This window comes from Emydura macquarii, unplaced genomic scaffold, assembly GCF_026122565.2.
Source record: "Emydura macquarii macquarii isolate MOO-44397 ecotype Brisbane River unplaced genomic scaffold, CSIRO-AGI_Emac_v2 contig_561, whole genome shotgun sequence".
In the NCBI taxonomy this organism is placed as follows: domain Eukaryota; kingdom Metazoa; phylum Chordata; order Testudines; family Chelidae; genus Emydura; species Emydura macquarii.
This window is the reverse complement of record NW_027130698.1, coordinates 12,664,651-12,677,877: the sequence shown is the minus strand read 5'-3', so window position 1 is coordinate 12,677,877 and position 13,227 is coordinate 12,664,651. Positions and strand designations below refer to the sequence as shown.

The following is a 13,227-nucleotide window of genomic DNA, read 5'->3' as shown; positions in this document are numbered from 1 at the left end:
ACACTCTGTTTAAAATCTCTGTTTAATTTCTCTCTCTCACCAGCCATTCACTTTTAAGAGGGTGAGCAGTCTGGGGTACCTAATACAATAATAGTCCTTTAAAAAGCCTAGCTGGTGTTAATAGAATTCAGCCACTAGTGATGCTAGTGTAGACAATGTGACAAACCCAGTTTACTAGTTAAGGCAGGGATTAAATAAAGAAGGCCCCTGCCTTTTATTTAGTTGTAGTTGTATATATTTAAATTAAGGATTTAGTGATGCAGGTTGTGAGAAAATCCTTAAAATTATTTATTGACAGTGTGTTTGTCATTCTACAAACGTGTGGCCTAAATCTGCGCTCAAAGTCAACCGTACTTTTGCCATTAACTTCAAATTTGACTTTTGCCATTAGAGTCAGAGAAGGCCAAAGGAGGGTATAATCTAATTCAAACACAGACAAACCTGTTTGGATGACAGCAGAAGACAGCCCATGGCTCCCCCCAGCAGGCCTCTAACGCATCACTCTGGGATTAAGATTTCATAATATACCACTTCAGTTACAGAAGTATTAAATTAATGTCAAACCACCCATAAAATATGATTTCTTCATAGCAGATCCTGATGATGTTTATTGATCCTTCTCTGAATATTTTCCTATTACTTTTGGTTTCACTGACATGAATGGAATTGAATCTCGATGAGCATATTTTAGTGTTTGGTTTCATTTTAGTCTTGTTTTCCTATTGACACTCCTGCATCACCAAAAATTAAGTTCAATGGAGTTTTGCCAAGTTATACCAGCTGAGGATCTGGTCCATTCTCTCCACTACTAGAAATGTCGCAATACACAGGCAGTTAGATTAGAATGGATACCTTAATAATCCCTATAAATTCAGTCTCCTCTTCCTCTATATTCCTGCCTTTCTAAATATCCTCAGCTTAATGTGGGATAAACTAGCAAAGAGACGACCCAGAACAAGTTGATTTAAAATGAATAAAACCTTATCTAGAAAAGAAAACACGACAAACATGGGTAACAGGTTCTTGAAATCTTAACTACAACAGTAGCCAAGGTGTCCGTTGTCTGAGGCTACTGCATAATACAGCCTGTCTCAGATGGTCCTGTCTCACTGAAATGCCTAGCAGAAGCCATCTTCAAGCTACTGATTCAGAACTTTTATCCAACACAGTTCCCTACCCTGCCTCAGCTCCTGCTGCACCTGTGGCTCTGACTTAGGGAGCATGGCTTACTGTTACATCTGTGCCCCCCAAATTAGCCACAGCTGGGCTGGCTGGTACCTAATGGCAGCATTTGACAGGTAATGGCTCATTGCTTAGCAGATCCAGAATCTCATGTTGAAGAAAGAAATCTATTGCCATATGTAATTCAGACAGACCCTGGGTGTCAGCAGCCAAACCTGGGACCTCTGGAGCTTAGAGCATGATCCTCTGCTCCCTGAGCTAAAAGAAATATCTCTAAAACCGGCGTGTAACAGGCTCATCAATCTATAGCTGGTCTAGCCGCCACTAGAGGGGGACAGAGTGTCACACCAAGCAAGCATGGATTACATACTTTCCCCTGGCTGGGGAAATGCGTCCTGAGCTTCAGAGACTTCCCAGTTGAAATCTCGGACAAGCTCCCACTTGTAATGCCGAAAGACCCTGATCATAGGTGACTGGGATCAAAACCGCTGGAGCTTCATGCATGAGCTCTATGGGAGCTTGTCTGGGATTTCAACTGGCACAACATCACTGGGACCCTTAAAGGGCAAAGGGATGGTTTCCCCTTTGCTCAGGGAAAGAGTTGGAAAGACAAAATGCTTCAAAAATTCATAAGAAGACATACAGAGATGTATGCATGAATGCGCACATGCAGAGGGTTCCTAGAACTGGAGAAATATTGTAAAACTCAGTGGAAACATATCAGGAGACAGGGAGGAAGAAGGAGGATGGAGTGAGAAATTAAGGTCTCTCTCTCGTGCTTTCTCTCTCGCTTCAGGTGCTTCACTCTTTTGTTTGCAAGGAGATGGCAAGAAAAGCCATTCTTTGCAATGCAAGTTACCTAAAAGGCCCCTTCCTTGAAGAAGGGGCTATAAAGGCAGGGAGTGCAGAGGGGCACAACATTCATTTAAAAAGGTAAACTACTCCAGTGAAATTCTGGAGGTGTCTGAGCACTTACAGAAATCGGAGAGAGTTCTAATTAATATGCAGACAAGATAAAGGTGCTGTGAGCTCCCACACAGCTTTGTTGATATAACTTACCTGTAGCAATTCTGGTCTTTATCTCTGAGTATCCTGTAAACAAGGACTGCAAACCGTGCCATGCTGCTACAATTTTGTGACTTCATGATGTAGACAACATCCTGATAAATACTAGATTGCACCAAAATGATTTCAGTTGCAACCCAAGCCAAATTTGAAGCCACAGCTGCAGAGGTAAAAAACACCCAGTGCATTAAATTTATTGAACTCCCTCACTGTTGCACCCCTCTCTATCTAAATGACTTTCTGCTGAATTGCTCAGTAGCACATCTCCATTACGTCTTCTGAATATGTATGGACACAGCAGGTGACTTAAAAATAGCTGTAAGTATCTCTGAGAAAGATGTGGAACGTATTCAGCTTGTTTAAGGAGAATTTTAATGACACCTATAACAATTTACCGTAGACTTTTTAATATTTCCATAGTGCAAAACTAACTGAAATTAATTATCTTGTTTATCATTGAGAAAAGGATAGTAAGGAAACCTACTCAAATAGAGACCAAAATTAAATTCCTGTCAAGGCAGTGTTCAAACAAGTACTGTCTCACTTACATTTGTTAAACCTTAGAATAACATCTTATAATATTAAGGGTAGAACATAAGATGAGGCATCAAAAGATGGTCAAATTAGACAAAGTACAATGTACATTATACCATTAAAATACAACAGTTATAACCCAATTTGTGTAGATTAGATTATATGTTGTATATAGTTCAATGCATTTCCCGCACTAAAGAGTAGGAATAAAATTTATTCACAAGACATCATAAACAGCTATGGCATTTAATAAAAAATACACCCACTACTTAAATCTGATAGTCTGATAGTAATATTCTAATAGTAATATTCTGATAGTAATATTCAGCAAACAGATTTCTTCTAGTAAAAATTGCAGTTTCCTGAAATATATATGTATGTTGATATAACAAAAACGTCTAAAAACATACATCATTCCTGTGCAATACACTGGAGAGAACATTTCTGAACTGGGTTGCTCATTTTCAGAAGCTTATTAGACTCAATCCTGTATCTGGGCTGTTGCATGAACACCTGTGGTGCTCCAGTACTACATATAAGTAACAAATAAAATCACCACTGCTTAACTTCTGTCTCCATGGTTCCAGCAGGGAACTGGCAGATATCCTATATATTTTTTAAATCTAAAGTGGTTAAAGCACCTCACCACAAGGTGGCATGTGTCAACTCCTGCTGAGACAGCAGAGTGGCCCTTACTTATACAAGAACCTTAAGTGGTTCTAATGATCAGTTCCCACCACTTCCACCAACTACCATTTCTAATTATTACTTCAAAACACATACCCCCTGCTCTGCACAGAAAGAAGGTAGGTGAATGAGTGAGTGGGAATCTACTATAATAACAGGCCTCCAGAGAACAAGGGTTACACAATGTAATTTTTTTGTCTTCATAAGATATTATTCTAATACAGCTTCAATCATGGTGAATAAAAAGCTCCAGTGACATCCTTACAAAAAGGCTAAGTAATTAACAGCAAGAGATGCTTCTACAAGGCAGAAAAAACAAGGCAAGAGTTTCAAAAAGGCAAAGAAGTGAAAGATCACCAATAACTATAGAATTATATACATAATAAAATGTCCCACGCATGACCCAACTAAGGAATTATAGAGGTGTACAGAAAAACATCAGTGATAAAGTATCTAGTGTTGGTACCTTCTCAACTTCAACTGGAATTAGTTCAAAGCAGAAAGACCAGGCCAGAATTCATCTGACAAGCAAGAGTCAGAGCAGGTAGTAACGTTTTGTGAAAGTAAGTGGAGACCTCCATGAGATAACCCGTGATAGGAAAAATAAGGAAACAGTCCCACAGCTGATGGAATGAGTTTTAATCTGATAAAGTTATAGGCCAGCTAAGAGCAAGCAATAAGAGATGCAATGAGATAGCCATTTAGACATGGTTCTCCTGAAGAAGGAATTTAACCTCAGCAGAGGTTTAGAGTGGAAACTGCAACTTGCCATCACTGCTCATCAATTCAAGGGATCTCCTAAAAGTACTCAGTTGGGACTGAATTTGAATCTCACTCCTTGCCCCTCCACCAGGCCCAGAGCCCTTTGGAGCAATCCCACCAAGTAAGCAGCAGGCCAGCAGCCATTAGGGGTACCTGGGGGCAACAAATGCTCCCCCCAAGTTTTTTTTACTTGTTCAAGTTCTGCGATGGCTGCGGGGAGTGCTCAGCTGGGGGGAGGACTAGAAAGCATGAGCAGCAAGGGCCTCAGGGGGCGTGGAGAAGAGGAGGGGAGGCAGAGCAGGGGAGGTGGGACACGGTGAGTGGCAGCAGGAGGACCAAGTCGGGAGAGGGGGAGGAGAAGAGAGACTCATGTGGCGAGCAGGGAGAGGACCAGGCCTGGCAGGGAACAGGGGTGGAGTGTGGGCAGGGCTGCGGCACAGGGAGCTAGCCTCCCCGAGGGGAACTTTCACCTGCTGCCCATATTTCCCATGCCGTCAAAGATCACTAAGGGCATGGACAAGACTCTACCATTCCTGTCTGTCTTGAGCCACTCTTGGGATGTCCTCTGTGTTGTTAAGTCCTTCTCTAAGTACAGTTTGAGGGAGGATTTCTTTTAGTTGGCCTCTGTCACGGGGTGCTCTACACACTGCTATAGCACCTCCTTCTGGCCAAATCTAGCTCTTCCAGGCCAATGCTATTTCCTGTGGTTGCACTCCATCACTCTCTCTGTTGTTCTCTCTCCCGGGAATCAACTGCTCCCACTTCGTGGGATGGCCCTTGGCCAGATCACTATAATTTTACCCTTCTGAGTTGTTTATATCAAAGTCTCTTGGTACCCACTGTCCCAGGCAATCTTCCCATTCACTGCTTCTTAATGGTGTCACATTCCCAGTGGCTGGTAGGGGAACCAAGGCCCACCCTCTACGCTTGTTTCCAACCCTACAACAAACAGGCAAGGTCTGCACAGTCTTCAACCTTAGCACTGTCTCTCTTGACCACTTCCTACCTTGTCTCCTCTCACTCTGAGTGTGACCACAGCTTCACTCTCTGCAACCCCTATCTTCCCTCCGCTTCTGGGCTTCCCTCCTGTTCCTGTCCAGCTGAGCCTGATCTCTAATTAGTCCTTGCTCCCTGGCTTCTCTTCCAGATGCAGCCTAGGTGGTTAATTGGCCCAGCTAGCCATCTTAACACCTTCAGGCCTTGTGTGGGGTGGACATCCAATCACAGCCCCTTTTGCAGATTTCTCTAGCTTCCCAGTGACACACAGGCCATGGCAGACACTCTGGCCTCATTCTTAACAAATTCCAAACATTTCCATCTTCTTTTTAGGGTCAGTTGGGTTAATGAAATCCTCCTGCTAAAGCCCCTACAAGAACGTGCATTTGAATATAATACAGAGTGGTGTGCTCGGGCAGCTAACTGCCAGAACTGATCCTTCCTCTAATCGGCAAACTCCACTGAACAGCTCTGAATAGTGCATAGATTTAGGATGAATGAAAATGTATTTTACTCTTGTTTTATTCATTTTTTTATATAACCAGGCCAGTGCCCAGCTGCCTCTATGGCAGAACTGAATTTACCTGACTAGTTACACTGTCATATGAAATGAAATCTGAATTTCTATGAGATTTACTCAACTTAAAAAAAAATTTACAAAGCCAAAGGACATTCCCACACTGAGCTGGGAAGATGGAAGTGAGTAAAAAGACTGGAATAATTGTTATTATTATTTGTAAAGTGTTAACAATGTGCTGTGCCCTTTGCAGACCTAGAGACTAAAGTCCCTGCCTCTGAAGATTATGGCTTAAATAGAAAAAGGAAACCAGATGGGAAGCAAGAAGAGCTAGATATTGAGTGATGAAGTTTACCATGTATCTTGTTAATTCCCATGTTTTTGGTCTAGAGTTTCCTTTTGCCTTCTATTTTAGATGAGTGAGGCAGAGAGGATGGGGGGGGGGACTACTTCAATGGCAGTTGGGAGCCTACCTGTCTTAAGAGTGTGTCTACATTGCAAAAAAGGTGTGTTCTTAATTTGGATTAGCTAACGCATGTTAGCATAGCAGTGAAGACATGACAAATAGCTTTTAACTCAGGCTAGCAGCTTGAGTTCAACTCTAGGCTCCCCTATAGGCTTAACTACAGCTGCTAATGTGAGTGAAACCATTGCCAGGTCTCCACTGCTACATTAACTCAAGTTAGCTAACATAGGTTGGCTAATGCATGTTAAGAACACACCTTTTTTCAGTGCAGGCATACTTTATTCTCCTTTGAAAACCCCAGTCCTAGTCTGTCAACACTTATCCAAGGATAGGACTAATGTGGGAAGGTCTTTTGGATGATGCAGGAATGAAAGAGGAACCTAAAGGAGGAAAGGTTGAAAGCACGGCAGACTGGGGCAGAATAGGGAGATGGTTACATGCACAGAATACCATGTATGTGGAGGGTTAGAAGCAAGAGTGGGAAAAGAGTATGAAAGGTTCTCAACTAATGGGAGCCACAGCATGTGGGCTACAGTGTTGTTCTCTATTGTTTGCCATGTTTCCGTGAAAATGTTAGGAGTTTAAGGGGGGCAAGAAAACTTTGTTGTGACTTCAGTTGACTCAGCATTGGTGTTATATCACATGACGATGTCATAGATTGGAATATTGCCTTGTGTGCTGGGATCTAGTAGTAACTTCCCAGCATATATCAGAAAAAGCAATACCTGAAAGAACGAAGAGGTGTTGACCTGGCATTTGTGGGCCTTGCTGGAGCCCTAGGCATAACTAAGAGTGTGAACCAGAATAGACCTTGGCGTTATAACAACACACCATGGATTGGCTAACCAAGTAAGCACATTCCTGATTGAAGAGGATTGTATAAAAACACCCAGTTTTCAAGTACCTATGTAAACAAATTCACAAGAGATTGTACAGGAACACACAGACCCCTTGTAAGATAAGAATGGGATGACAGGATAATGGCTAAGAATGTTTTGTTCGAACTAGCAGGTGCAAGTTAGAAGGGTGGAAACAACCAACAACTGGAGTGTAACGCGTAACTTGTTTGTATCAATGTGTAAAAGGAGAAGTCGTAGGAGGGGGATCTTTGTATCAGCTGAGGGGACAGCATCCTATTACATTAACTGAGCCTTTACCTTGTCATGGACATACATATGTTTGTGTCCCTATGACCTATTGGGCAGTGAGCTAGTACCGTGCTTTGCTGACAATAAATCTCGCCGAGTGCCTTCCCCACCGAACCGAGCCTATAGTCTTTATTTACGAACAACATCAAGGTCTGCTGAATCGACATGCTGCACTCTCTGCTAGTGCAGCTAACATTGGAACACGGCACTAGCAACATTAACCGCTCTGCCGTGCCAGCAAGACTCCATTGCACTAAGAACAACATCCTGTAGTACGGCAGCAGGCAGGATTAAGAACAGAGTCTAGATTCTTTGCATGAGAGGACTGACCCCCCACGGCACAGGTATATTCAGCAGAGCTGCAGCAAAACACTAGTGCTGTTGATCGCAGAGTGGACAGGTCTGCACTCCACTTTGATGTAACCAGCTTACTCAGAATCTTGTTTCACATACTAACCTTGGCTTCAGTTTTCTCAGTGTGGGCTCTAAAGGAAAGTGTGTGGTCAAGAATAACAACGAGATATAAGGGATCTATGGAACGAGTAAATTTCATTCCAAGCCCGCGGATGTTGAGCTTTCATTTGGCCTTTCAGGTTTTTAGATGGAATGCACCGACTTGCATTTTTGCCGGGTTGCCTGCATTGTATTTGTCTAGGGTGTTAAGTGCATGCACCAGAGTAATCTCTAATATGCCAAACTCCTTGTGCTGTGTGGAGGTGCACTGAGCATCTGAGCAGATAAAGCCCCTGGCGCCAGTGTGGCTTGGTGGTCATTTGTGTAGATATGGAATAATATAGGTTCTTAAACACTGCCTTCTGGGAAACCATTCTGCTGTTGTTGCCATCAGCTCCATTTGCCACAAAAGTTCATAAATCTTCGTTTCTCTAATATGGTCTGTATTAAGTTCATAGACTTGTGGTTCTTTGTTACCATTATTACCTTAGCAAGGAGCCCACAATGACTGACTGTATTATAAGTGGCAGTGGATGAAGAGAAGAGAGGTATCCAGTGGGTCAATTTATATGGGACCTTGCAGGCAAAGAAAAGGAGCTTCCATTTAATGTGGAAGGCAAACTGAATCCAGCAAAAGGATCTGAATAGGAGATGGGCATGACCCAGGGCCAGATGCTTTTTGAAAATAGCCCACAAACAGGTGTGAGTATGAAGATGAATTGGGAATGCCAGCAGGTGGAAAAGGAAAGAAAAATAGGGAAAGTGTCAGTGAAAAACGAGGCTGAGTGATGATGTTAGAGACAAGAGAATCTGAAACACTATACCCTTTATTAGCCAGCTGTAGTTTGCAAGTAGGACTAAAGAAATAATTATTCCATTTATTTCAATAGACCTTTTCCTGCCTCCACTCCAGGAGACTGTTGTTTCTGGGAACACAAGCAAAACTGTACCAAGGGTAAGAGAGACAAGGTGGATGGACCCACCTTGTTTCTTTCATATCCTGGGATCATCAACACTCAACACTCCAAAGTGCAAGTCAAATACATTGTTCTAATGAAACTTACATTGTTGTCACAGACCTATTATAATCACAGTTAGTGGAAAACACTGTATTCCAGTAAACAGCCTTAAATCTCTCTCCCTATAACACACATGGCTCCTATAAAATCACACATTTAGTCAATATAGTGACAGACGGAACCCATTTGTACAATGCTTGGAAAACAAGGACCTTCATTTCATTTGTACATTGCCTCTTATTAGTTACAGGTCATTCAGTCACAAGATGTTTCTAACACAAACCAATTATGACAGTGTTTTCTACGTGAGAATGGAAGTGTTATAGTCACTCTGTCGAGTGGCACACATTGGTAAACGGATCTTGATTAATATGTAATTTGGTCTGACTGATTTGCGTATAGCAGAGCAGGCCACTTTTGGAGTTTGAAAAGTAGGATGTAGAATCTCCAGAGTAGTTCTCATTTCTGAAAAGTGACAGAAGTATATAGTGTTCCTGAAAGGGTGAACGCAGAAAGACTATTCCGTTTGATGTGCCATCTTATGTCTGTTTTTACTGCATTTAAAAATTCCATTTCATTATGTTCATAAAAGCTGAATCTATCACGCTGCTGAGTCTGACAGCTGTGTTGCATATAGATATTGTACCCACAGGCAAACTCTTTTATGGGGCATCTCATGGGATCAGACAGAGAAGCTTCCAAATGTTGCAACTAAACAGTAGTTGAAATGACAAATAAATATTTGTGACATAGACATGTATTCAGACTTTTCACTTTTTATTTATAAATGAAGTCTATAAAATATGTAGGTTTGCTTAGACTCAAATGCATTGTGCAGCACAAACAAAAATATATTTATTACCTTCCTTTTATGGCAACATAATAATCTGTTAAAGCACACAACTTAATCCAGGTTTGTAGCAGACTGTTGTAAGATTAGGGTTAATATTTATTATAGTTCCTAACTCAAATCTAAAGTAACAGTATTCCTGGTCCCTTGTGCATTGGAAATTCACATGACATTTGGTTGTGGTAACTCATGATTCAGTTTTAAAATGGTCAGCCTGATATGGATCAATGAAAAAAGTGATCTCTTCTGAAAAGATGGAAAAGATGTAGATTTCCGTATTTTTGTTTTGTTTTTTGTTTGGTTATATTCCTCCATATTTCCTAGATTTGGCCTAGATAATTGTTTGTGTGGATTTCTGACCCTGCTAAAAACATGAAATGCCTGAAATCTCACAAGAAAGCTTTTTCTTATCAGAGTTCCAACCCCAGTTTTTAGCTGGATGTTGTGGTGGGTGCGTGGTGGTTTATAGGGACCAAGACACATTTTCAAAATGGTGGCCATAATTTTGCAGATGCAATTTACATCATCAAATAGAGAAGTGAAAAATGTTCCACACAGTAGCTAGTTTTTTCATCGCTGTTGGCTGCTTACATTGCTTAAAAACTAAATTCAACAGTAGAAGTAAACATACAGATCACTGATTTCTATCCATGTTAATTAGGCCATTAAACATCTGTAGTGCATTAAACAGAAAAATCTAAATATACACATATAATGACATCGAGGCTAATATAAAATGTTAAATAAATACATATATGCTTAGTTATGCTTTTGCAATTTTTCTTTTAATAATTATTTTCAATTAATTTATGAATTCAAACAGAGTACTGATTTGGCTTTGGCCAGACCATTTAATGTCATCATGCCTCCATGGGTGTAAATAAATATTTACCTCTCTGACAAAAGTGCTGTGAGGCTTAATTAATATTGGTAAATCTCTTTGGAAATCCTTGGATGAAAGGAGCCACAGATATTACAATGATGGTAAGTAGTCAGATATAGATAGATTCAGGAACCGAGATCTGGGGACAGGCCAGGGTCAGAACCAAGAACAGAATCAGCTGACAAGCCAAAAACAATACTGCAGCCAGAGTCCATGTTCAGATACAGATAGATATCTGTGTTACAGATAGATAGATACTGAAATAAACATACTAATTTTAGCTTAGCTGCTCTTTCTGTCCCTCCCTGTTAGTTTCTTTGTTAACAGACCATTGCAAGAAAAGACTGGAAGTGAACAGAAAGAATAATCTGCTAGGGATATTATATTTAATAATATTATGATATTCTTCTTATTATATATTTATAATATATTAAAAACAAGTTATATTTTCAGTGTCTGATATAGAGCATAGCAAAAAGAACACATACAGAGACACAGCGATAAGCTATCTTGAAAGAAAGTTCAAAGGGAGATGAGAAGTCAGCAAGTGACCCAGTGGTACAAAAGCAGAAGGGGCAGAAAGTTCAAAACCCTATATGGGATAATGAAGGTGAAAGAATGACCTCAACATGCAGAGTCACAGAAAAAGTATGGAGAGGAGATCAAGTGGAGAGAAAGATGGGAGGAAGAGGCAGATGTGAGGTTACAGAGGTTGATCGAGTCCCTAGAGAGTTTCTAAATCAGGAGGACAATTTTGATCAAATTCAGTTAGAAGAAGGTGATAGGGGTGATGCTGGCCTGCTTCCCTGATAATCAGAAGAATGATTTCCTTTGGTAACCAGGTACAAATCCAGCTGCAGCACGCTCACACCCGCCATTTGGGAAAGTAATGAGCTTACAGCCACAAATCCCACGCTGACAGGTGATGATCCTATCTCCGGTAAAAATTTAGCCTGTTTTCCATGAGTGCTGTAGTGAGGGACAGAGGGCACAGACAGCTTCTGCCTCCTTAGCTCAGAGCAGTATAGGATAGGGACACCTGTTACCTTTGAACAGTCGGAGGGCTACTACCAACACACATGGGAGTGGCTCCATTGTTCCAAGGAAGCACAGTCACCTGGCGTGGAGGCATAACTGGGCCCTGACAGCTGAAAAGGAGGGAAGCAGACAGACACACCATTTCTTTTCGTAGCAGCAGTAGGCAGCACTGTGAGTGCATCACCCCTGAGCTCTCTGCCATTCAGGATTTAGACTCCTTTAGGACCCCTGTTTAAAAATATAAAATTCAGCACTCATCCAGTCAGCTATTCAGGTGTGGAACTAATTTTCTCCATCAGATTTACAAAGCACATAGATCCACATATTTCTCCAAACACAACTGCAGTAAGTGCCAGTCGGAAGTATTCTATTTATCACAAATAAGTGCATTATATTATTCTAGGCAGCTCCAAAATACCCATCCTGAATACAAGAACCAAGTGTGAAAACCTGCCTGCTGGTGTTTCTTTCTGGATTGTGGCCAATTATGCTAATTCTGAGTGGGTATCCCTTTTACAATTACTCAATGACTGTGGCCCAGATCTTACATTGTTGTAAACTGGTGTTAAGGTGACAAGACATTCTAATATTATCAGGCCTGTCCCAATATTAGGGGCTTTGTCTTATATAGGCAACTACACCCTCCACTCTCAAAAATAAGTGTCCCGATTTTTCACACTTGCTATCTAGTCACCCTCACTTGTGTAGCTCCATTGTCTGTCAACTACCCACTTCTGATATTTAAAAATGGCATCACAATTCAGTCATGAAGTGCTCTGCTGCTATGTTCAGCTCATGTATGAAGATAAGAAATTTAATCAATGTGAGTTGACTTGGTAAGGTGGTCGCAATTATTTTAAATTTGCACCTGTCTTTACCTTGTGGGAATGAATTTTCTTTCAAATGTATTGATACAGAGACAAATGTCACTGCTCTGCTTAGTTTCGATGAGGAGAGTACATGTATTTTTCCTGAAATTACAGTATCTCTCTAGTTAGAGCTGGCAAATAAGAAATAGTGTCTCTGGACAAAAATCAAATGGTCTCAAAAATGCCTACAAATAATTTTAAATCAGACTAGAAGTACCCAATGTAATGAAGTACATGCTTCTCAGAACTAAGAAAATGAATCATCCTCTGGGTTCCAGTGTATCTACTTTCTACAGTCAATATGGGTGAAGTTTGTATTGTAAACAATGTAGCTGCAGCCAGGTAGCAGCAGTTGCTGAAATAAAGATCAAGAGAATCTTTTCAGCTAAAGATACAGTACTTCTACACAACATATGAAGGGTAAAAAAAATCCTGCAGAAAACGTTGTGTAGAACCTTTATCTTTTCACAAAACTTGCTGTTTGTTTATTAGAGCATATTGTATAATTTTCTATATTTAGTTCTCGTATTAAAATGGCTGCATAAAAGCTGATGTTTTTACAGATTTAAAGTCCTGATCTGAAGAAGCAGCCCTATAGTTTGCACCTACATTTGATAGCACTCAGACATTTAAATACCCAACACTGTGTGCAGATCAGATATTCCATCAAAGTGCTAATAAAACATGGCTGCAATTACTTTCAGGAGCTAAGCTGGAGCGGTGCTATTGGAATTCAGAACCTTAATCCATAAAACATA

The 13,227-nt window shown here is 40.8% G+C and overlaps 1 protein-coding gene across 4 annotated transcripts in view; it reads right to left on the bottom strand.

The window, feature by feature from the left end:
* The window catches only part of CDH13 (cadherin 13), a 689,068-nt gene that overhangs the window by 153,731 nt on the left and 522,110 nt on the right, over window positions 1-13,227 (bottom strand). The gene's annotated exons all lie outside the window — the stretch shown is intronic.